The 24,220-nt window shown below is 34.3% G+C and overlaps 1 protein-coding gene across 1 annotated transcript in view; it reads right to left on the minus strand.

The window, feature by feature from the left end:
* Positions 1-23,901, minus strand: part of LOC142974231 (protein O-mannosyl-transferase TMTC1-like) — a 199,925-nt gene extending 176,024 nt beyond the window's left edge. Inside the window, exon 1 of the mRNA XM_076116401.1 lies at positions 23,742-23,901. The gene's annotated coding sequence lies outside the window, so the exon portion shown is untranslated. The remainder of the gene's footprint in view (positions 1-23,741) is intronic.
* Between the last annotated feature and the right edge of the window lie 319 nt (positions 23,902-24,220).

Raw genomic sequence — 24,220 nt, forward strand, 5'->3', positions numbered from 1 at the left:
TTCTCGCGTCACAGTTTTCGTTGCCATACTCCTCCGAAACGGCTTGACCGATTCTCATGAAATTTGGTGAACATCAATATGTACTACTCAATAGTAGGCCTGAGAATCGACCAACATCTTTTTTTCACACCCCTAAGTGAAACTAGTTTTTGTAATTTATATGGCTAAACAACGTTTTCCGGGTCAGCTAGTAACTTGTAAAAGTCTGCTGTGCTGCCTCGGTTTCGAATCATTGACCATATGCGTGACGGTGCATGCGTAGAACACTATCACGGTTACTTAATATGGGTTACAAAAACTAGTTTATAACCTTAAACACTATTTCGCAAATTTTCTATTCAACGTTAAACAAGTAAACGTAAAATTAATTCGTGTAAAGTGCTAAGCTTAGAAACTAAAACATTGTGCTTCGAGTTGAAAGAAAACTTGCATAGAAGCTTTCATGAGAGGAAGAATCTTTGGAGAGCTTTCAAACCACTAAGCATTGCTGTTACCTATATACTGAAACGTAGTGCTGCGTTTACTGCAATTATATTTTACAGTTCTATTTTTACGACTGTGCAGATTCATTTTAAGTCGAAAGTTGTGTGTTTAAGGCGATTACAAAAAATAGAGAGCAACTAAAATTAATTTTTATGAAGCATAATGGAAGTTAAAATGCATATAACAATCTTACACTAGTTTGAAGAACAAACAACGTTTTAGTTAATTTAAGCAGTTTATATATATGCAGGTAAATATTTTTCGTATTTTGGCCTTTTTTGATGATGACCCATAGCTCGATTTTTTACCACTATCGAGTATCGACAACCGATTAGCGATCGAAAATGTTGTATTTATATCTGATCAGCGCCTCTAGCGGAAGTCGTAGAAACTATTTTGATGGTACATTTTAAATGTCAAACTTTCGATACTCGATGGTTCCAATTGTAGAGATCTGTGCTACAGATAATCAGCAACTACTAATATTAAATTGATACAGTAAATAAATAATGTCTGGTGATAATATCACAATAAATGTCCATACATAAAATAAATATGGATTTATTCAGTGTATATGAACAATACCCTTAAAAAGTATAATTCAAGTAAAACTTTGAGCCTGTATTTATTCGTAACTGTGAGTAGACTTTGACACAAATATCATTCAAGTACTTGAAGCAAGTAACTCGCCTGTATGTGAAACTTTTTATTTGCAATTGTCTTCGCCCGCATGCGTCTACTCATGTAATTACTTGTCATTAATTTAAATACTTTTGCATTTTGAATAATGTTTTAGTTTAGAAAGTTTCTATTTGAGTTTATGACATGTGTGTGTTAAAAAAATATCAAAGGTAAACGTTGTTTTTTTAACTCGAGGCTGTCCACTGCTGGGCAAGGAAGATGTAATATGAGAATAATAAAATTATGCTTAATATATTGTAATACTTTTTCATTAATTTAGACCCAGTTGGTGTGATCGTATACTAATAATAATTATCAAGTTCAAATCATTCAAAACGAATACACGACATGCACTGAAACAATTGCATAACCAAAAAAATATATTTATAACTTAAACTACTTCACAGTTCAACTAATAAATATTTTTTTTATAAATATCCATTTTCAATAACTAAAACTTTCACCAAAACAGTAATCACATTTCTAAAGCTCAAATTTACGTCTTTTCAAGTTTTCTCATCAAGTGTTTCAAGTGACTCGCACCAGTAACTCGTCTATACTAAACAGAGCACATCGCAACAATAAACCCCACACTTTATTTGCGGACTGCCCGCATACTCGCTCTCTTAAAACTTGTACGCATCGCGAACAATGTGTAATCAAGACTGCTTTCAACTTCACTAATTTGTTTAAATGCTCTGAATACCGAATTACTGGAATATAGGAACTGTCTTTATGGACTATGCTGAAGTGCGTCTACTGATTCGTTTGAAAGAATTGTTTAGCAGTTCAGACATAGTTTGTATGCTAAGTGCATGGAATGTATTCTATCGTCTATTTAGTTATCCCTTCTTGTTTGGTCATGCTAGTGATAAGTTAGCTTAGTTAAGGCTAAGACGCTGCTACGACGTAGATGATCTACGGAGACTGTGCTTCGACGTAGATATGCTACGTGGCAAGTGCTACGCGCCCGTAGCAGTTGTCTACGACGCGAACTAAAAATATATGACATGCATTATCTTTGCATTTTGGTGACGCATTTTAACTAATTTTGACTTACTAATGAAATTTCTTTCAAGAAATAATCTCACCAGACCCGATGAACCAGTGAACATGTAGGAAAATATATAAATATAGATGAAGCAAAATAAGTACAAAAATAATAATTGTTAAGGACTTCCCGCAATCTCTTTCTTGCCCTTGGGAACAAAATGTTTTAGTAAGTACATTGTACGGAGAGCCCTATTCCACGAACTCACCACGCTGACCAACTGTTTGTCAAACTCGAAGAACTTTCTCGAACTATTTGCAGCCATGTGGGTGCTTCCATTACCGTTAAAGCGAGTGAGAATAAATTTTTAATACACACGCGGCTTCGAAAACTCTTGGTTACGTGATTTGAATTCGAAATCAGGGCTCGTATAACTGTGATCACTTATTTTAAGATGTTACCTACATTTATATCCGTATACACATAGTATGTATTTTGTGTTTTTCTTTTAAAACCCGTACATAAATTGTTGGTGTAAAAGATTGTCTAATAATGTATTCAGCTGAATCGTAAGACAGGTCAGGACAGGACAGACAGGACAGGACAGACAGGACAGGACAGACAGGACAGGACATTCATGAAATTTTACATGAAAATAAAAATTACTACTGACGAACATAAAAGTTGCCTATGATGCCATTTTACCCTATAGTATAAAAATATAATTAGTAATCTTCTCTGTTTCTTGTCCTATGAGTAGGTTCTGCTTAGTATATTTGTGAGAAAGCCACAAAAATGTATTATCCTCTATGCATAATGAAAGTTTTTTAGCGGATTGTGAACCTTGCATACCTTTAAGAACTGTTCTCAAGAACTCTTAGGCCTCGGCCTCGAATTTTGCGGGCAGCGGGGCGGCGGCGGCGGCGGCGCGGGAGCGGGGCGGGCAACGCGTACCTATTCTCCAAACCAGCGGGCAGATCGCGTGGCACTATAGCGGGATAGTGTTGTGTTCGTCGTTGTGTTGTCGAGATATTTGTTTTTATTCGCGAACGAAATGTCTGGAAAACGACGTACTCTATGGTAGATGCCAGATGCCATATATTAATTAGATAACGATTTGTATTGTCTGTCAATATATACATCAAATACATAATGTTCGTACTTTTGTTATTACAATAACAATACATAATTTTCATAAATATAATAGACGCTTTTATTTTATTTTTAAAAAACATCGATGTTTTACACATATCGATGTTTTTGGATCGATGTTTACCGTACACCGATACTTTTGGTTCGATGTTAACATCGATGTTTTCTTAATATCGATCATCCCTACGCGGGCGGTTACCGCTTGACTGGAGTGCACCGCTCGTTGCCCGCTCCCGCGCCGCTGCCACGCCGCTGTTTTCGAGAACCGGTCCATTTGATTTTACGCATAAGATCCTGCCGCTCCCGCGCCGCCGCCGCCGCCGCCCCGCTGCCCGCAAAATTCGAGGCAGAGGCCTTAGGCGTACAAGGTTATTACAATGTCTTTCTCCACCGTTGAAACAAGTTGATAGTTATTTCTAATACACACATAACTGCGAAAAGTCATTGGTGTGTGCCTCGGGTATGTATGAATCTGCAACTACGTGCGTGAGAGGTACCGACTATACCATGTATTAAAACTGAAATATATGACAAGTAAAACTTGCCGTTTCTTAAAAAAACCTTTTGCCCAAAATAGTCTTGCTATAGCAGAAAATATTTACATAATAATAGACTCTAAGAAACCATAACACAAATGTAATTCTCTTACACCATTCCATTCCTTTCATCTTCCAATACTCTACAATTTAATTACATTCGACATAAATCATAAGAGGTAGTTTATTAGAGGATTAATTCCGCGATGACGTCACAACGATGACGTAATGAAATTCCATAGTGACGCCAGCGCAGCACGTCACTGAGTTATTAATATTGTTTTAATTACCTATTGTTATGTTACATTGTCTGAGGATTGTAGAGCTAGTACCTAATGTTATTAGTGCATTTCTGAGTTTTTAGTTTTTTTTTTGTTTAAATCTTATAAGTATCAGTAGGTGACTAAAAAAATGTGTTAATAGAATGAATAATTTGATGTTTCATAGTCGAGATATTTTATTTTTTGATAAGTTTTGAGAATTCACTAAATTTGTTTGTTTTATATAAAAAAGGTTTAATAAATTCAGGATTCTTCTCTGATTTCAGGACGTTGCAAAATTGAGCCCAATTCATTATTACTATAAAGCAGAAAAAAGCGTATTTGGCCACGCCCTTGATACGCATTTTACTTATAATCATGAATCTAGACATTCCAAACAATCACTTCTTGAAGCATCATTGAGCTCTCAATGTCTGCCGTCAAACGATTTGCTTCCAAAGTTCCTAAACGATACTACCACTATGTTACCATTAAACGAAAATTACCGATCCCCAGACGTTCCATCGAATGAGACTGGATATTATGAATATTAGAACTTAACTAATTTTATACAAGTTTACTATGAAATGGTCGAACGTGAATATTGTAAACGACTTCTACATTATGTTTGAAGGTCTTGAAGTGGTTCTGCATGTGATGTGACTAATTAGGAATTCTTGATAGATTTGTAGGTATGGGATTTACTAGAAGTTCAACATTATATTTGAAACTTAAATATCTGTTGCTGTATTATTCGTGTGTGACCACATAAAATAACTATGGCACATACAGTAACATGTAGACTATAATACAATCTTTTACTGACTATTTGTTGCTTTATTGAACAAGAAGGTGTGTGCAACACAATCGCTTCAAGACAGAGGTATTGGGTTTGATTTCTACTTGGAGCAAATATCTTAAAGCCATTCGTATGATTCATTTTTTTTTACAATGCGTCCAGTATTTTTATTGAAGATAAGATTAATTTTTACTTTGCCTGCGTTTCTTAAATAGTTTATTACATTCAATGTTTTCATTAATATCACGGTTGTATATAAAATTCATCTTAGTCTCACTCAGCTCGGTCTCGTATTAATATTATTACGTTCTTGAAACTCAAGAGACTTCATGTTACACGTGCTAACGAATTTATGACACATGATAAAAAGTCTGGAGTAAGAAACAAAATATTTGTCTTTTAAGACTTTATTTTTAGACTCATTTCTGGTTATGATAAATGTTTAAGTGATAAGATTGAAAAAATCTCTAAAATAAAGTTGCAAACAAAGTTCTTGGACTACAGCTAAGTTAAGTTAGAAACAAATGCTTAAACTAAACATTCAGTCTTCAAACAGAACAATCTCGAAGCTATCTTTCTTAACCATAACGCTTCCACGGTAGTCCCAACGGAAACGCGTGCGTTAATCGAATCGTATCGTTGACCGCGCCGCCCCGCGCCGACCCGCGCCGCCCCGGACGAAAGGGCAAGACTTTTGTTTGTGACATTTCGATAACAAAAAATAAACCTATTATTGATGACATTATAAAAAATGGATATTCTGTTTTGTTGTGTTTTCGTTTTTTTAGATAATAAATTCGGTTGAGGACTAAACCAATATAACAATTTGATATAGAATTTTATTTTGGATATTAGTTTCATTACCAAATAAAATTAGTTTAAAAGATAATAACTATTGTGGGTCAAAAATTCATTCTAAATTATATAATTGAGCTATCAATCAATTGTTTCAACCTCGCCCAAATTAAAATGTTAAAAGTAACCAAATAGACTCTTTAAAAATAACATACATTTAAATCTATGAAACGAACAAAAAATACCTTTCAAATATTACGCTAAATAAAAATCACGTTACAAAAACAGAACTGCATCAAAAGTATCAAATGTATTATGAATACTCAGAATTAAGAAAACAAACAAATCACCTGTTTATCGACTCGAAAACATTCAGAGGAAACACACACATTGCAAAGTTAAAGAGACCTCTGTAAGTCGCAGAGTAAGTCGGCCCGGCAATGGATACGCAAATATTGTAATCGGATTGTGTTTGTCACACAGATTCGGGGAAATGGTGTTCAAACGATACGGACATTAAGGTAGTAGGGAGTTGTATTTGTTCGGGGAAACACATCGGATTAAAACTGTTTTCGGAAATAATGAACCATTGAGTTTCACAGTTTTGTATGTTTTCTTCCTTTCCTAATTCTACTTATCTTGAAACTTACGAATGTTTTTGGAAAATGTAATATTACGAGTATGGCAAATATGTTTTGGCAAATTAATCTAATATCTAAACTATTACTAAAATAATGAGTAGCTTAACTAACCTTTTCTGCAGCAAAATATATAACTAACTAGCTGACCCGCGCAACTTCGCTTGCGTCACATAAGAGAGAATGCGTCATAATTTTACCCGTTTTTGTAACATTTCTCGTTGCTACTCCTCTCCTAATGGCCGTATGATAATGTTATATAGCTTAAAGCCTTCCTCGATAAATGGGCTATCTAGCACTGAAAGAATTTTTCAAATCGGACAAGTAGTTCCTGAGATTAGCGCGTTCAAACAAACAAACAAACTCTTCAGCTTTATAATATTAGTACAGATAAACCAGCTAACTAAACAAACATTTTTCTAAGTCCCTTCCACTTCTTCAAACAACAAGGTGACTTTCAAAAACAATTTGCAATAATGTTGTACAGTCCAAAATAACTTAGGCCAATGATCACGTCGGCTATGTCACTCAAACATCGCACGTCTCACATTAAATGTTTAAGCGTTCGTGAATTATTTAACGGGCCCAGTCATTTGGAATAATGTCCGGGTGTTATTGTTCGACTGCCACTTTCGAGGACTTCGAGTGTTCCTTTGAGATTGTACTAAATTGTATAGGCCTTGTATTTGTGATGCGTAAAGGTTGTAGTTCACTTACATGACGGTGTTAGCGAACATTTTGAAGCAAGGTGATCGTGTTGTTATAAGATTTGTTGACGAGCAATGATCAGACCTTAAATTATTCAGTTATTTGATAGTTAGCACAAATCCTTGTCTGGAAGATAAGCTTTTTAAGGAGCAATATTTTTTTATACGTTATGCGATAAATATTTTTTAACTAAAATAACTTTCTAATCATACAACGTTTCTGATAATGCTACTTATTTTATGCTTGAACCAAACCAAGTGCAAGAACATCCTTACCTTCTAATTTTCTTTTTTTTTGTGTCACACGAAAGGTCTTTAAGCCACTATACAATAAGTATATCACGATATTTGTAAAGTGAACCGTGCATTTGACTTCCGTGCGTTGTGGTTCCATTGCGAACTGTTAGCAATATCAGATCAGTGAGCTCCGACCTCTCAAACAGCTAAGAAGGGGGGCATAATTCACAACCGTTTCGTAAATGAATCTTCACAAACTCGGGATGAGTTTATAAAGGGATACGGAATATGATTGTTTTTTCTTAGCAATTCTATTTCCTTTGCCAAAGATCTGTCGGCCTGCGAATTGTAAATTTTGTTTAATGTTTGTTTCGCTACTAAGTTTGGACTGCCGATGAAATATGTTCGTGAGCTCTAAATTTATGTTTTAACATTTATATTTTTTTGCTCGTTTTGTCTATTTTTATATAACGACTGTTTTGTCCCTGTTTTTTCAAACATACGCATTTAATCTTTCCTAAATACGCTTTAATTTGAAGTGATTTGCTATTTTAATCCCAAATTCACTTACTTCTAATGACAATATCACATAAGTATGTTGCAACAAACCGATTTAAGCTTAGTTCTTTTTTTTATTTAAAATAGATATTTGACGTCCGAATCATAAAAAAGAGTTACTTTTCGGTTTGTACGATAACAAAATTTCCAAATATTCCAACTTAAAGCGAACAATATCAACCCTATTTGGGAATATCCATGATAAATAAATTTAAATCCTAACTAAGTCTAAAACCTAAGTAAAGCCGAGGGGAATACTAACACAAACCTTAGTTTCACGCCTTCAATCCCTTTACAAAACAGACTTTATACCCTCGGGTCTTAGTCTATCCCTACCTTAGGGTCTAGACTTTAACTAAAGGTCATAGTGTCAAATTATTTCGGTCTGAATGAGCGTAATAATAGTTTAAGTTTACTATTTATTATTATTATTTTAGTTTGTAAGGTGTTGTGATAAACTTAAGATTTAGTTTAAACATTAGATCGTTTGCAGGCTTTATTTAGAACGAGTTTAGAGCCTAGGTTTTACTCTATTGTAAGTAGTTTATAAAATTAAACATTATGTATTTTATATTAAAGTAAACAAGAAAGACAATTTTCGCAAGAAATACATGGACCATATCTGAGTTGTCTTGCAAAAGGGTCAGGTACATAGTACTCGTAGCCGTCGGTTCTATATGACAAGATGTATGGATGTTAATGAAGAAAAGAAAGTTTGTAAAGATCGAAGTAAGTGGCGTTCTCTGGTCTCTACCTACTCCTATGCAAAGTAGGCGTGATTTTATATGTATATGTATGCATGCAGTGACGATATTGTTCAGCCGTTTGAAAGGATTGTGACACGCTTTACAATTGTTATCCTAATCGACAACAACCGAGACTAATTTTTAACGTGCCTTCCGAAGTACGGAAACGCTCAGTTCAAGTACAACTAAGCGACCACCCATCTACTGAATGACCGTGCCAAGAGTTGTCTTACCCACAGCGACTGACTATGAGCCATTAAATAGATTATTTGACATGTACTATCTGACATTATCTGTAGATAAAAATATGTTATTGTTTCAGAATATTTATGGAATATGTTCCAAAAATATTTTATTGTTTTAACTTCAAATAGTCATTAATTAATATTGTTTCATTCCAGAATTATGTTGCGGATTTGTTAATTTATTTGTTTAATCGCATGTATGATTTATTTAAATTGCTATTTTATTATATGTAAATAAGTTATTTTATTTATATCCTGGTAATAGCTTATTTAGGTCAATAATATTATGATAATATGAAACAATAGAACTTAACAAACTAGCGTATTCCCACAATTCTTTATCATCTATTCAAAAATATACTTTTAGGCTAATTACTTACTTTCTTACTTATGAACGCCTTGTAAGGTCTGACTGGTTATATAATGTTTTGTGTCTTTGGCTCATAGACAGTTTGAAAATGAATTTAAAGCGGTAAAACAATGTGGAACTAAATAAACTTATATGATGATTATAAGTAAGAAAGTGAATGTATCATTATTGTCACTTCAAAGCTTTCTTTTTAAACATAACGCAATTATTTTTCTCCACTAAAGCATTTTACAAAATTAATAAACATGTTATTTCAAAAATTCATTGCCGTAGAAAAAGACCGATCGCTTCTGTGAAAATCAAATGCCTTGCTACTTCTTTATTCTGAAAATACACAGAATTATTAATTATCTATACTAATATTATAAAGCTGAAGAGTGTTTGTTTGAACGCGCTAATCTCAGGAACTACTGGTCCGATTCGAAAAATTCTTTCAGTGTTAGATAAACCATTTATCAAGGAAGGCTATAGGCTACATATCATCACGCTACGATTAATGGGAGCAGAGTAACAGTAAAAAATGTTACCAAAACGGGGAAAATTATGACCCATTCTCTCTGTGACGCAAGCGAAGTTGCGCGGGTCAGCTAGTCATCTATATAAATCGTGCATGCCAACTCTTTGTACTTAGAAGTTAGCCTATATTTTACCTTCCTATAGATAACCTTAGTATATATATGTAGAAGCAAACAGTCTTATCACTTCATTTAGATACCAAATCACATGACTCACTATTTCTACCCATTTACTTTACTCGCGCCATTTACTGTCCTTATCTACCGCAGCGCCATCTTTTAGACCCCGTCGGCAAAAATTGAGTCATTCTGACCTCCTACCAGTCTCTAAAGACCACAAATAGGTACTTAGGAAAAAGGGTGAGAGGTTAATGACCTGTTAATTTGAGACCCCAGGAGTTTCGACCTGATAAGTGTGTCAGTGTTTTCATTAGACGATGTAGTTCATGTACGAAGACGAATCTTGGGTACAAAGGTTCATGTAATTTATATATACTAGTACTGGTATACTATATTGTAACGTTTCGTTTCGCCAAATTTTCTATGTATTAGAGTAGTTCAATTATAAGGTATATAAATATGGGAGACTCTCAAGTCGTTTGTAAAATGGGAAAAAATATCCCAATAGTAAAAGTATACCCAATAAAAACTTTGAACTATTATTAATTATTCTGTGGTTATTCTACACACTATCAGAAATGGCCGGTATTTCATAATTATAATACGGCTATATTATCAAAGATTGCAATTGAGGTTTTCTAAACGAAACAAATTTTTAAACGTCATCAATATTTCTGAACATCCATTTAATATTCGGTCCATTATCATACAGAAATCATGAGCGTTAATACAATTCGTTTAAAAGACTTGTTAAAAACAGTTTCAGCTAATTTGATAAAAATCTATTACAAAGAAACTACACAAATCCAGTGACAAACAACAATAGCATACATCGCGTCATATCTTGATCGTAGCACAAAAACCCAATCCCCATTTTTCCGGATGAATGCAACTTCTACAAGAATAGAACAAAGAGGCTCTTGTTAAATTGAATAAACCCGGGACACGAGAGGAAGGATATGACAAAATTATTAGGGTCCCTAATAGTTGCGGGAGCCTTAAAAGAATATAGCTGTTTCATTTTATTGCTGCACTCGTAAAGCATTCACGAATAAGGAAAAGAAACAGCTGCGTTTTTAGTTTATGTTTTATTAATTGTTACGTTATTTTTTGTTTTGTTTTGTGCAAAAGATAAAAATGTTATAACTGTTATGATTGTTATAAATGTAATATTTTAATGCAGCGGGCCTAAGGGCGTTTGCAAATGGAGCCAAGCCCGAAGTAACTCGGTAGAAACGTCGGGTATATAATAAGGTATTGTATCCTTTAATATTCAATCGCGCTTAAGATCCGCTGAATTATAATATTAAATTACAAACACTCATGTATTAAGACAAGATAGTCAGGAATAATCACCTAAAAATACTAAACGGAATTCGAAATTTACTTAGTAGCTGTCGGTATAGAGAGATATTCTAAACTTTTCGTACCGTACTATAATGAAAGCGAAAGTTTTATATATTGCCATTAAACTACAAAATCATATTTCATAACTACCTACAGAGAGTGAAATGCAAGAGCTGTCAAATGATCAATGAGATATATTTAAATATCGTGGTACATTTTGCATAATTACAAGTCTAACTCATTATTTAGGCAATAAATTAATAGTACAATATCAACAAAACGTTGGCATTGACATTGAACACCTAGTTTTAAGAACTTTTATATTTGCCTGTCAACGTTTGAACGTCAAAGCCTTTTCCTTTTTTATTCGTTCCCGGGCGTGAAATACTCCAGTTCTGACGTCGAACTGAAAGGTGGCACTCAGACAGAATCCGACCGTTTTGCATACCAATTAAATGGACGCGAAGTTTTTACAAACGGCCACTTCGTGTTGTAACGTAAGCTAGGTGTGTTTTAATGGTGGTACGTTACGCGTGGATTAACGTGACCTAGGTATGCGTGCTTTACCGGTCATTGATAAGTTTACAAATATTAGTATATTATAACAAAAAATAATATCTATTCACGTCTGATTACTAAGCTGGGGCCTAGAAAAAGACGGGGTTTCAGACATTAAGTCCCACCTGCCTGACCAATTAAAAGTTGGGTAACTTAAAAACGGTTCACCATGAGCTTCTACTAGTTTCAAACGATAACACAAGCCATTCGTCATATAATTTTGTGAAAGTATTAATGTATCTTACAAACGACAAATATAAACATTTTGGATCTGACCTACAAAAAAGCAGACTAATTCGTTCCTAACCTCTAAAAATAAAAAATATTAACAAACGCCTAATAACTTTCCCGAAAAAATGGCAAGAAAATAAATAACTCAGTCACATTTTTTCACGTGGCACTACAAAATGTACGAGAATGAACCAAATTTTCTAGACTTGGTGAAAAACTTGACCTGTAAAGGGTAACTCAGACACAACACTTGCGACACGGACGCGGGACGGAACGGGAGTACGGCGAGTAAGTTAACAACTTTTTGTGAATAGCGCTGTAGCGCAATTCTCTACAATCGGTACTGTCCAGTATCGAGAGTTCGACATTTAAAATGTACTGCCAAAATAGTTTTTACGGAGCCCGGTAGATGTGCTAAACAGGTATTCGTTTCAAATTTATCGATAGCTAGCCGGTAATCGGTAGTCAATAGTACTAGAGAATCGAGCTACTGCATGCCGTGGCAAAGGAGAAAAACATAGGATACGTAGGGGAAGAGTGCATATGACCAAACGGAGGAACTTCTCTCCTATGCTTCTTGTTCTTACATTTGGGTATCCTTGGAGCGATTGATTACTACATGCATTTGGCCCGTATTATCTTAAAAGTTTTGTATGATAAATGTGAATTGGGTGACGTAAGGACGCCGTTCTCATTACTTGACACTGCAATCATCGCGAGGTATTTATTTCAGTAGCAACTTGCTACAGCAACCTGCTAGCGACTCCTCAATGTGGCAGCAAGAAACAGCGTTACTCCTTTCAAACTAGCCGTTACGCTCCCGTTTTCCGTGTTTTGCACACTTTAGAGTAAAAACTTGAGTTAGTAAAGCCTCCTTTTCGTTTGAGAGCTCGTAATTCTTTTCTCTTTGAGGACGGTAATTAGCCCTCACATAACGTCTTACTCAAGCTGAAGTAGCACTTGCCTTTTTGATATTTGGTAATATTGTAATTTGAAAGAATTCTTTATAATGTTCAGAAGTTATGAAACGCTTGTGGTTAATAACGCTTCTACTTGTAATATTGGACTTGAGAATGTGATACTATTTTTTTAGGTACGTTTTAGGTATCATATTTTATGTATAATTATATTTTATGTATACTGAATCTGCAAGTTACATTACACACATGGAGTCCTTGATGACTTTTGTGTATCTCAGTTGACAACATTTTGATAGCCACTACGCTGTTCTTTGTTTTTTTTTAATGGCGATGATAAACGCCCTAACTCAGCAATGAACTGCCAAGTGGCTATCAAATTGACGTACACTAGTTGTCAACTTAGATACGCGATACGCACGCTGTGTAACAAAATCTGAATATAAATTACACTTTAGATCTCTTTAATAGTATTAGTACAGTCAGCTTCAAAAGTAGCTGATCATACTCAATCTTTTGAAACCCTATATACTGAAGTGTGCACATTATTCCATGGAAAAAGCATTTGCCATTGATTTAAATGTTTCATTCTAACTCATTCTACCTGATTTCAATCAGTTATTTAATAAAGTTACGTAACACTGAGGGTTTGAAAATATGAAGCTGTTATGCGACTTTTGGAGCGGACTGTACGTGTTTTAGTGTTTAGCTCTAGCTAGTATAAAATGACCATGTCTGGCTTGTCAGTATAAATATAGATTTTAATTCATGACACTCTATAGCTGCATGATCACTTAATAGTTTGCTACGCGACCATTCTTTATATATCTATACTAATATTATAAAGCTGAAGAGTTTATTTGTTTGTTTGTTTGTTTGAACGCGCTAATCTCAGGAACTATTGGTTCGATATTCGAAAAAATCTTTCAGTGTTAGATAGCCTATTTATTGAGTAAAGCTACAGGCTATATATCATCACGCTACGACCAATAAGAGCAGAGTACGAGTAAAAAATGTTACAAAAACGGGGAAAATTTTCATCCATTCTCTCTTATGTGACGCAAGCAAAGTTGCGCGGGTCAGCTAGTTTCAGTTTATACAAAGTTTTGTCAGACAGATTTGAACGCCAGACTTGAACAATGCTCTCCAGACAAATAAACAATATAGTGCTAAAACTGAAACACTTCAACAGATGTTTAAGTTATTCTTACTTTTATAATAATAAGTGTACAAACTACAAGTACGTAGAAAGCACTTGCTAACTTTTAATTTTGTTACCTTACTTGGAGAGGAGTTTTCGATTTCTTTTTAGTAAATATTCTTTGTAAAGAAGTTTTCTAGTGTTATTATGTGTTTAAATATTCATGTCATAAACATGATCATGTAGTATAATATAAGTAATATGTTAATGATACTATGTCTATAACACTTTCAAATGAAAAATATTTTTTAACAGGTTCACAACTTCGCCCATAATAATTATTATTGTTCGTTGAATCCTTTATTTCAATACATAACCACAATCCTGTAAGCCCGCTAAATGAAAGTATTTTTAAACGAAGTATAAATTATTATAGAATTTTAAACAATAACATCCACTGAAGTCGTTTTCAGAAAAAATATAATTTGACAAAACACTTAATTATGTTTTTTTTATCTTCGATTTATTTATGTTTACATGCATAATGGTACGTACTATTACATAAAAACAAATCAACAAAAAACTTCAACGATTCATCCTATCACAAACCTAGTCCATCCATCCTCATAACACAACATAATACTCATCCCGTCATATTCACAGCACATACATCACGCAGACAGCTAGTACCGCTCCTGATTAAATTTCACAACAATGTACTAGATAATTACTTGGCTAATCTAGTTCTATGACACATCTGGATTGTGTGTAGTTTCCTGACTGACAATGAACGGCTGAAATGGTGTTAAAGGCATTTTCAAATAATGTTTTCTATGGTCAATTGGAGTGAAATTGAATTATTGTTGCCTGTAAGAATAAAGCTAATATAAACTGGGCTCTGGGCGAACTGGGTTCACGCAGGGGCAGGAAAATACCTGCAGCACTTTGCCAAACCTAAGATATACTAACGACCGCGCCACAGAGATCCTTATGATGGTTTAATTTAATACCAACATAAAAAATTGTAAATTAATTCCAATACACATTTAACTTCGACTACTCATCATTAGCCAAGCCTTTCTTCCAAACATATCAGTCGAAAAGTTTGTAAACAATCAAATATATAAAAAACTACTCATATTTTTCAGTATTTTCAGTTATAGATTTCAACATAGTGCGACTAAAAATTTATATTCGAAAAGCTCTCGGCTTTTGGCATTCCATAGATTGTGCCTTTCAACAATTCAGGGAATGAAATGAACAATTTTAATATTTCACACAAGTTTTTAGTCGTGATGGTATTTCAGACTATTTGTAAACTGTGTTAGTATTGTTTTTGTTACAAATTTATTTTGTATGCCGTTCTACAAACATACAAAACAACGGACATATGGTGGAACTAGATCTAAAACTGAACATTTTTCTGAGCGGATTTATCGATTAGAGAATTATTTGTTTTGTGTGGGAATCGAATCAATAAAATCCGTGCGCAATTGTATAAAATTGGTGACCAATTTAACCAATGCGCCGCAGATATTGCAGTGTAAAATCCTTTAGCGTAGAAGATTACTCTGCTTTTTAGTTGGAACCTTAGTTGAAAGTTATTTTTTTTTATTTTCCTGCATTTATATTGCAATACGTGGACAGTAGCGCGATTCTCTACAGTCAGTTCTATTAAGTATCGAAAGATTGACATTTAATACGTACTGCCAAAATAGTTCTCAGAACGCCCGGCCGAGGCACTGATCAGGTTTTCATACAAAATTTCTCGATAGCTAGCCGGCTGTCGATAATCGATAGTGGTAAAGAATGGAGCTACTTGACATTTGGTCATTTTTTCCCAGCTAACCTCTGGGTGATGTAGATATTCTTATAGCAGGTACATTGTTAAGACAAGTTATTGTTATTTGTAAAGAACAGTAAAAATGTCATGGTTTTAAGTTTTCAGCATGGTGTGCCAACTTAATTTGGGTTTCCTCCCTAAAAGAGATAGTCAGCCAGTGAGCCCTAAGTACACCTCCAAGAGAGGGAAGTCTTCTTAAAAATATCAACAGTCAAAATATCGGAAGGTCAAGTGTATATTCGCCCTAACACGTTCATTACGCGACAGTAATTTGCAGAAACGACGCGAATAAAAACACGGCGAGTGTAATAAAAATAATATATTTTTTATTCAACATCATTATGTTTGTTTTATCTCGACGCAAAGCGGGCTTTAATAAAAATATATGATGCCTATGATGGCTGAGTTATCGGGTAATTATGTATGACCTTGGGAACAATGTTTTGTGATATTAAAATACAAATGAATAAATTAAACAATTGTAAACTTACTGATACTGGTAGATAAGTTAAAGGTGATGTGTCAGTAATGCAGTAGTAATGTGGTCACTATGTTACCACAATTGCACAGAAAAGTCGTCGATTCGATTCTGCGTTTGTCAGCGGTCAGATTAAAAGTACACCTGTTAAATCAGTGCCGAAACGTCGAGCATACCAAAGTTATTCGTAATAGTAGTAACCCCTAGTCTTAGTACGATAGTTGTTTCAAAAAGGAATTCGAACCTATAACCAACCAAGATTTCCGGCAAAAGTAGTGGTCATCTAATACAATAAAATATTATAGACAAAGCAAAACGTACACTTTTACAATAAAATACATTTCAAAGTAAATAGATAAGTCAGATATTATCGAAAGCGTTTGAATACAAAGTAACGTTCAATTGTAAAGTGCTAAGATGTCGACACAAACAGGACGTGTTTACAGTCTGCTTCAGAAACATCTCCCAGTTTCCAACTTTTATATAAAGACTAGCTATTATTGATGTAGCTTTATTTTATGATGCTATAAAGACTATTTTCACTGAAAGAAGAGACTATTAGATAGATTCTCTACAATTACCGACTACCGAAAACCGGCTACCTATCGAGACATTTTGCACGAAAATCTATTAAGCGCCTCTACCGGGCTGCGTAAGAACTATTTTGTCAGTACATTTTGAATGTCAAACTCCCTATATTCGATAGTACCGACTGTAGAGAATCGTGCTATAGCTTTTCATTACTTACTATTACTTACTTTTAGCCCGTTCGTTTATAGATTACTAAAACACATATAATACTCCACACATGTTATAATGCCCCGTTTTTACAATGCTATCCAGTGTAACGAAAGGCAAACTTATTGCTATACACCGGGCATAGACCATACTCCGGTTCAGTATTTAAAATATTCTAATATAAATTAGTTAAGACCAATCAAGACCTTCGTTAGCAGTCGTATACGTTACTGTCAAAACCACAAAAGCCAAGTCAAGAAGTCAAGTCAGTAATATCTAGATTCTAGAATAATCTAGATTTTATAGTTGGTGCTAGGTTTTGACAGCTCTTGTGTCTCTAATTGTGATTTTATGAATGTACTAGCTGACTCGCGCAACTTCACTTGCGTCACATAAGATAGAATGGGTCAAATGTTTCCCCATTTTTGTAAAATGTTTTACTGGTGCTCTGCTCCTATTGGTCGTAGCGCGATTATATATATCCTTCCTCGATAAATGGCCTATCTAACATTGAAAGAATTTTTCAAATCGGACCAGTAGTTCCTGAGATTACCGCGTTCAAACAAACAAACTCTTCGGCTTTATAATATTAGTAAAGATATAATTATGTATTTTCAAAGTACATACCTACATTCACTGGCGTAAACAGAAATGATAACAGAAATATCAATAGTAATGTTATACATATTAAGGTCGTTACTCCCGGAGGAATAGAACAAATTATATTTATATTGGGAAGCAAACAAAAAGCGTAATTACGTACATAACAAATAAATATAAGTACTTATTGAAGGACTGAAGGTATTTCGAAATAAGCTTATATTTTTCTGTTAGACAACAACTTGCCAAACTACGTACTCGTACTTTTATAAAAATATTATTAGCAGATAGAAAACTACTATTATTTTTCTTGTGCATCATAAAATTCTTTTCAGTCATCCAATAAATTCAATATTAAAACTTCGACCATCAAAATAGTATTTGAAAACTTTGAAATCCAATATCAGACTGAAAGAAAATTTCATATAAAAACCAATACATAATATACTTCATATATTACAGCCTTAGGTATCTTTTCTTTCCCTACAAGGGATAACGACTTTTTTAACACGTATAAATGGTTAAAGCCGCTAAGACCTCTGACCTTTCTGAGGCATAAAGTTTTCCCATTCAAAAGGCCGCAATGACCAAAGTTCTCAAGGTTTTTATTGCGATTCTAAATATTGTGGGCCTAGACGTGACGCTTTAGTACCGCAATTCTATACCACTATCGGCTGGCTAAAAATTTTGTATGAAAATCTGATCAACGCCACTAGTGGATGCGGTAGGAACTATTTTACCGAGTCCAAAAAGAAGGAGTAACTTTATATTTACCAATTATTACACCGCAATCTGTATACTGATTTTCAAATTATGTTTTAAATCGAAATAGCTTCATCCTCGAAATGGTCTCAATTCTTCTTATTTGTTGTTTTAGAAGTACATTTTAACTATCAAATTTTCGATACTCGTTAGTACCGACTATAGAGAATCTCACTACAATATTCTAGAAATAAGTTCAAAAGTCCAAACTACTGAAATACAGGGTGAAATGTAGAATTTTCTTAACTATTGATGAGACTGATCTATATTCCCAATATAGCTAGGAATTTAGGCTAACCAAATTAGACTGAATGTCACTGCGCTGTAGAGCTAATATTAGATCTACCTATAGATAGACGTATATACAGGAAGACCTTAATTCCTATATACGTATATCTACCTACCTATATTGGCATTTTGTAACATTTATAACCTAAGAATTACATACGTGATACCTTTTAATTACGCTGTATTTTGGGATTAGTGAAGTTTAAACCGTTTCCTACACGGTACCGCCGTTTTTAGGGTGAGTGACCGTTGTGCGTATAACTAAATATGGTCTTGTACGACATGATGTCATCATCAGCCTAGACTTTCTTCCGACTACGTTGGAGTTGGCTTCCAGTCTCACCGGATGCAGCTGGATACCAGTATATTATATAGAGCGACTGCCTATTGGACCTCCACAACCCAGTGACCTGGGTTATAACACGATACCCTTAGTAAGGCTGGTTGACAGACTTACAAGCTTTTGTCTACTGTTAACGACAAGATCTTTGAAAATATGACACGATGTATGAGTGTGTATAAAACACAAATAATCGTAGTAAGTGGTGCTTCTTAATCTGTCCATACCGGAGCGAGAAAAAAATTGATTTTATATACTTTATATAACAAATATTCTAAGGATTAGATCAGCAGACACATAGCGTGTCTGTCGGTAGCGTCTCAAACGAGTGTCATCGGCGTTCATGACAGCCGGCCTCATAGGCCTAACGAGCTGTCTGAACCGGGGAACGGTGTCACTTACATGTGGGATTTGGTTTCAACTGTGAATATGGATCCGATTGTACCGCTGATATTATTATTTGAAGATCTAAATGTATTCTATCCAACCTTATACTGTCTTACTTTCTTTTAATAGTACGGTTAGTGGTCTACCTATTGCCAAAGTGGTTTAAATCGCCAAAAGGCATTTGACATGGCTTAACGAGTAATTTTCAATCTGGACCGATTTTTATGTGTCGTCCGAAGCACGAATACGCTCAGTATGTTTGACACTTTTAACAAATTTTGAAACTGTTTGTGTAAAACAGACAATTTGATACAGTGCATCAAAATTACACGGCTTAAGAAATGAATTAAAGATATTATTATAAATTGAGAATGTGTAAAGTAATTTCTAAGTTAGTAAGCTTGCAACCTTCACTTGGTTAGCATGAAAAGGCGTTGCAGCTCTCTCTTTCAGAACAGAATCATTGTCAGTGAACAGTATTGAATCAAGTCAATTTCTATTTTACTCATATATTATGTTACGTATCATAATACCAAACATAGGGTCAGTATGCTAAATGGTATAAAACTAGAACTAAATGAAGTAATACTTAGGTCATTAGCCGTCATAGATGGCTGTAGTTTGAAGTAAATTTTTATATGTCGATAACGATCAAACGGTGGTTATGAATGAACGCTTTCCGTCTTAAGGCTTTTACCATTATATTTGAAATATGAATCTAATAATAGACGGGTTATAATTTGGCGTTAGTAAGTTTTCTAACATAAACAATAACTTCACTCGTGATTTTATTGTTATTCAGTGATAACGTTTACGGCTGCTGGTCCCAGGTTCATTTCCGTGGTCAGGCGGAGTCTCAGTGGAGTACATTTCACAACATTCAGGAGTATAATATTGTCATAAAAAATAACAAAGACTTTAACATACAGAGGATTCAGGTGATATATTAATGTAAATGAACAATATTTTGAAATGTCAGTGAGTCATAAATGAATAAACCGACTTCGTAATAAAACCAGTAACAATTACCTAGAATCAGATAAAATGGACCGCCAATTCATTATTTCCCAAATATTTGAATTCGGTTAACCAAAGTTTACTTTACGAATATAAAATGAAGGAAAAACTCACACATTTTTACTTTTTGTTTATCTTACCTTTTTGTTATTGTTTGGATCATTTCTGCTCACCCCTTCGGGAAAATGGGGTTAATAAGATATGTTTCCCTTTAACTTTGGAGGAAAATAACTGTATCTTATTATCTAAGCGTTTATTACCATTTGTTACTGTGCTGCGATTCCTTGAAGTTCCTGAAGAATTTGTTTTCTTCAAAATAGCGTGTAATTTTTAATGTAGTTTTTGAAATTCAATACGATGATTTCGTCTTAGCATCGAGCGTATGTCGTTGAAAATGACTTACAAATGAAATAGTCATAAATGAAAACGGTATATATCAATTAATTCCTAAAATAAAAAAATCAAGAACTACCTAAAAATCCACAGTGTGTAAAAACTGAGTGTCTTTTTTAAACATCGTTATCGTTTGATTTTAATTTGAAAGGTAAAACAACTTAGTTGCCAGAGTTTTACTGGAGTAGGTATATTATAGAAAGGTGTAAATTATTCTCAGAAATTTAAATGTAAGAGAGAACATACTGGCACTGAATTCATTCAAATAATTCCTATTTCCACTTACTCCATTCACATCGTTTTCGGAATCGTTTGACCTAAAGAACTCATGTGTCTGACTGAAGCCTTACATTCTGCTGATAGGCACACTATGCCCGACAGTAGATAGTAAAGGTGCATGAAAAGTCACGGTTCCTGAAAACAGCACATTGTCCTCGGACTAGCTTTTCTTCCAACTATGTTGGAGTCGGCTTCCAGTCTCACTGGATGTAGCTAACTACCAGTATTTTACATTGAGCGACTGTCTATCGGATCTTCACAATTTACCTGGGCTATAAACCGATACTGTGGTGAACTGCTTTCAAGTTTCTGACTACTGTTAACGACTGTCAAAGATCCTCGAGATCGAGAAGATAAAAAATACACCCGGTACCAACAATTTGACATGCTTTCCGAAACACGGAGGAACTCGGTATGTATAATATAATATAAGCGTAGCTTTACTTAAGACATCAATCCGCGCAACTATTGTTACTTAGCCACGCGGCATGTCCATCAGTAGATAGTAAAGTGTAACATTAAACGGTTAAAGTCGTGTTATTTCACTCAACGTGCATGAAATTCACAGTTCCCGGAAACTTCACAATTGTATCAAAATGTAACGCCTGATTCTTCGAAAAGATAGCTGTGGTACGAATTGAATTATATTATTAGCAATAATATGCACAAAACGAAATGTATTCTCGGAAATGCTATCATTTATATCTCTATTGCCAAAATATATTAACTTACTGAGTCAGTATAATAATCTTAATAGTTTCCTCTGCAGTCTGAGTAGTGGTGTATGCGACTACTGATTACGAGGTTCTGGGCCCAGGTCAGATTATTGACTATAGTACAAGCGTACTCTACTCTGTTAGAGACCAGGCATGTTACGATTAGCATGCCCGTTTCTATGGCAATAGGTTTGTCCGCTACAACATGGGATTAACATTGTGAATGGCGAAATTTGGCAGTACCGGAAACAGTTTTAGGTATGTGAATGTGAATCCTAATTATTTCTTTAAATTATGACTGAACCGCGTTATTAATAAGTATTAAAATGGGTCCAAGATAAAGACCTTGGAGAACACTCAAAATAACTCTAAAAATGCAAAACCTTGCTCCTTTATGAATATCGCTACGCTGTAACCACGTTGATAAGGAAAAATCCTAACCAAAACTGAAAAAATATCCAAACAAATATGAATTTCACCAAATATTACATCTGAGCAATATTATCAAAGGCTTTAGAAATATATTTTTATGTACATTCTGTTAATTGAAACCAAAATTGATATTGGAATATTCTCTTGCATATTTACACAAGCTTTAGTTAGTATTTCATTTAAACTAAATTGATTATTTCTATGCGATTAATTAATACGTTATTCAGTTAGATCAAATATATATAATATGAAAATAGGTAAAATTAGATTAATTAAACATAACATTACGCCAATATGTATAATATTATAAGTAAAAGCAAACACTAAAGACGAAATTTCTCAGTAAATTCGCCTTATTACTACAGAATATATTTCAATTTATATAATAAGCACTCAAACTGCGAAGAGAGAGCACATTGAACCAATTAGACACATCATCTCATTACCGTAACCAATTAATGTGAGCTCAGCTTTATTTGAATAATATTGCTCGCTGAATCTGTATTTTGAGAATATTTCGTTCAATTACAGTATTAAGCATATCATAGTTATGTAATATTCAGGATTATATTACAGAAGGACATGTAGAGTAGTATTTAAAAATATGATCCCTATTCATCAGGGTTTTGTTATCTAATTCGTGCCTAACGGTTTTTGAGGATCTACTAAATATGTATATTAATATTTTGGGTACAACATTATATTTAAGAAGATTTAAGTTAAACAAAATAAGTTATCGATGATTCTAAATACCCACAGTTGCCTATCGGCATGAGACGATAGCACAGGAAGTAGCTAGACGAAATCAATTCCATATCATTTGGTGTAACTCTAGGTCTTGTAGAATAAGCAGTTAAAACTTTACCATCATCTTACGTTTGAAAAACAGAATTCTAAGACTTCTACTAATCTTTAATTTAATTGACGCTAAAAATATAATCCTCTTCCATTCTAAAAGGAAGATTTCTTTCCAAAAATAAATAATTGCGTTTCCCTTTTACATCATCATAGCTGTTTACCCAAAACGACAATGATCGAGCCAAAGGCAAAAGGTTTGTGCAGATCTTATCGCTTGACAGTCGTTTGTCTGTCAGCCCTAAACGTGACACCCGAAAATATATGCATGAATGTTTTTGTTCTGACATTTCATGAATAAAGTAACGAACACAATAGAAACGGTAATGAAATTCAAGTTGACAATGACGATAATGATCATTATAGAGTTAAAAATAATTTCACAAATTGTAACAAAAAATACAGAAATATAAAATATATTTTCGTACACTTACCCACAATATTAATTATTAAACAAACAGAACGCATTTTTCCCGCAGATACAGGTACAATAATGGCCGTTATGAATGTGTAAATAACTAATCAGGACACGCTTAAGTATTCAATACGACTGGAACGGTGTAAAATAAATAATTCAACAACTTACCTATTATTATAATCAGACGAAAATAGAAACAAAAATGTCCACATTACTGAGAATTATTTTAGTCAACACACAACACGGAATCGAGTCAAAAAGTATTCGCACAATCGCATTCGAATTACGCGGCGCGGCGAGGTGAAGGGATGAAAAACGCCCACCCCTGGCAACAACCGGCGACGTACTGCAGAATAAATAGGGTTGGGAACGTATGTAACATCCCGCATCAGAGAGAGAGCACGCATGCGCGGCGCGGACACCAAAACTGGATGTCAGCTGACGGGCGGTAACTAAGGTCACTGTGTCACTATGGGAAGAATTCTTTTTTTCAAACGACACTTAAGGATGTAGAACCGATGGTGGAGCGAAGATAGGTAGGATAGATTACGACGGAAATAATGCTAGAATGGGCCAGATAATGTATGGGATGAGCAAATATTATGATCGAACATAGGGTTGCGCTATCGTTGGCACTAAGGGTAAGA

Source organism: Anticarsia gemmatalis, chromosome 7 (assembly GCF_050436995.1).
Source record: "Anticarsia gemmatalis isolate Benzon Research Colony breed Stoneville strain chromosome 7, ilAntGemm2 primary, whole genome shotgun sequence".
NCBI lineage: Eukaryota > Metazoa > Arthropoda > Insecta > Lepidoptera > Erebidae > Anticarsia > Anticarsia gemmatalis.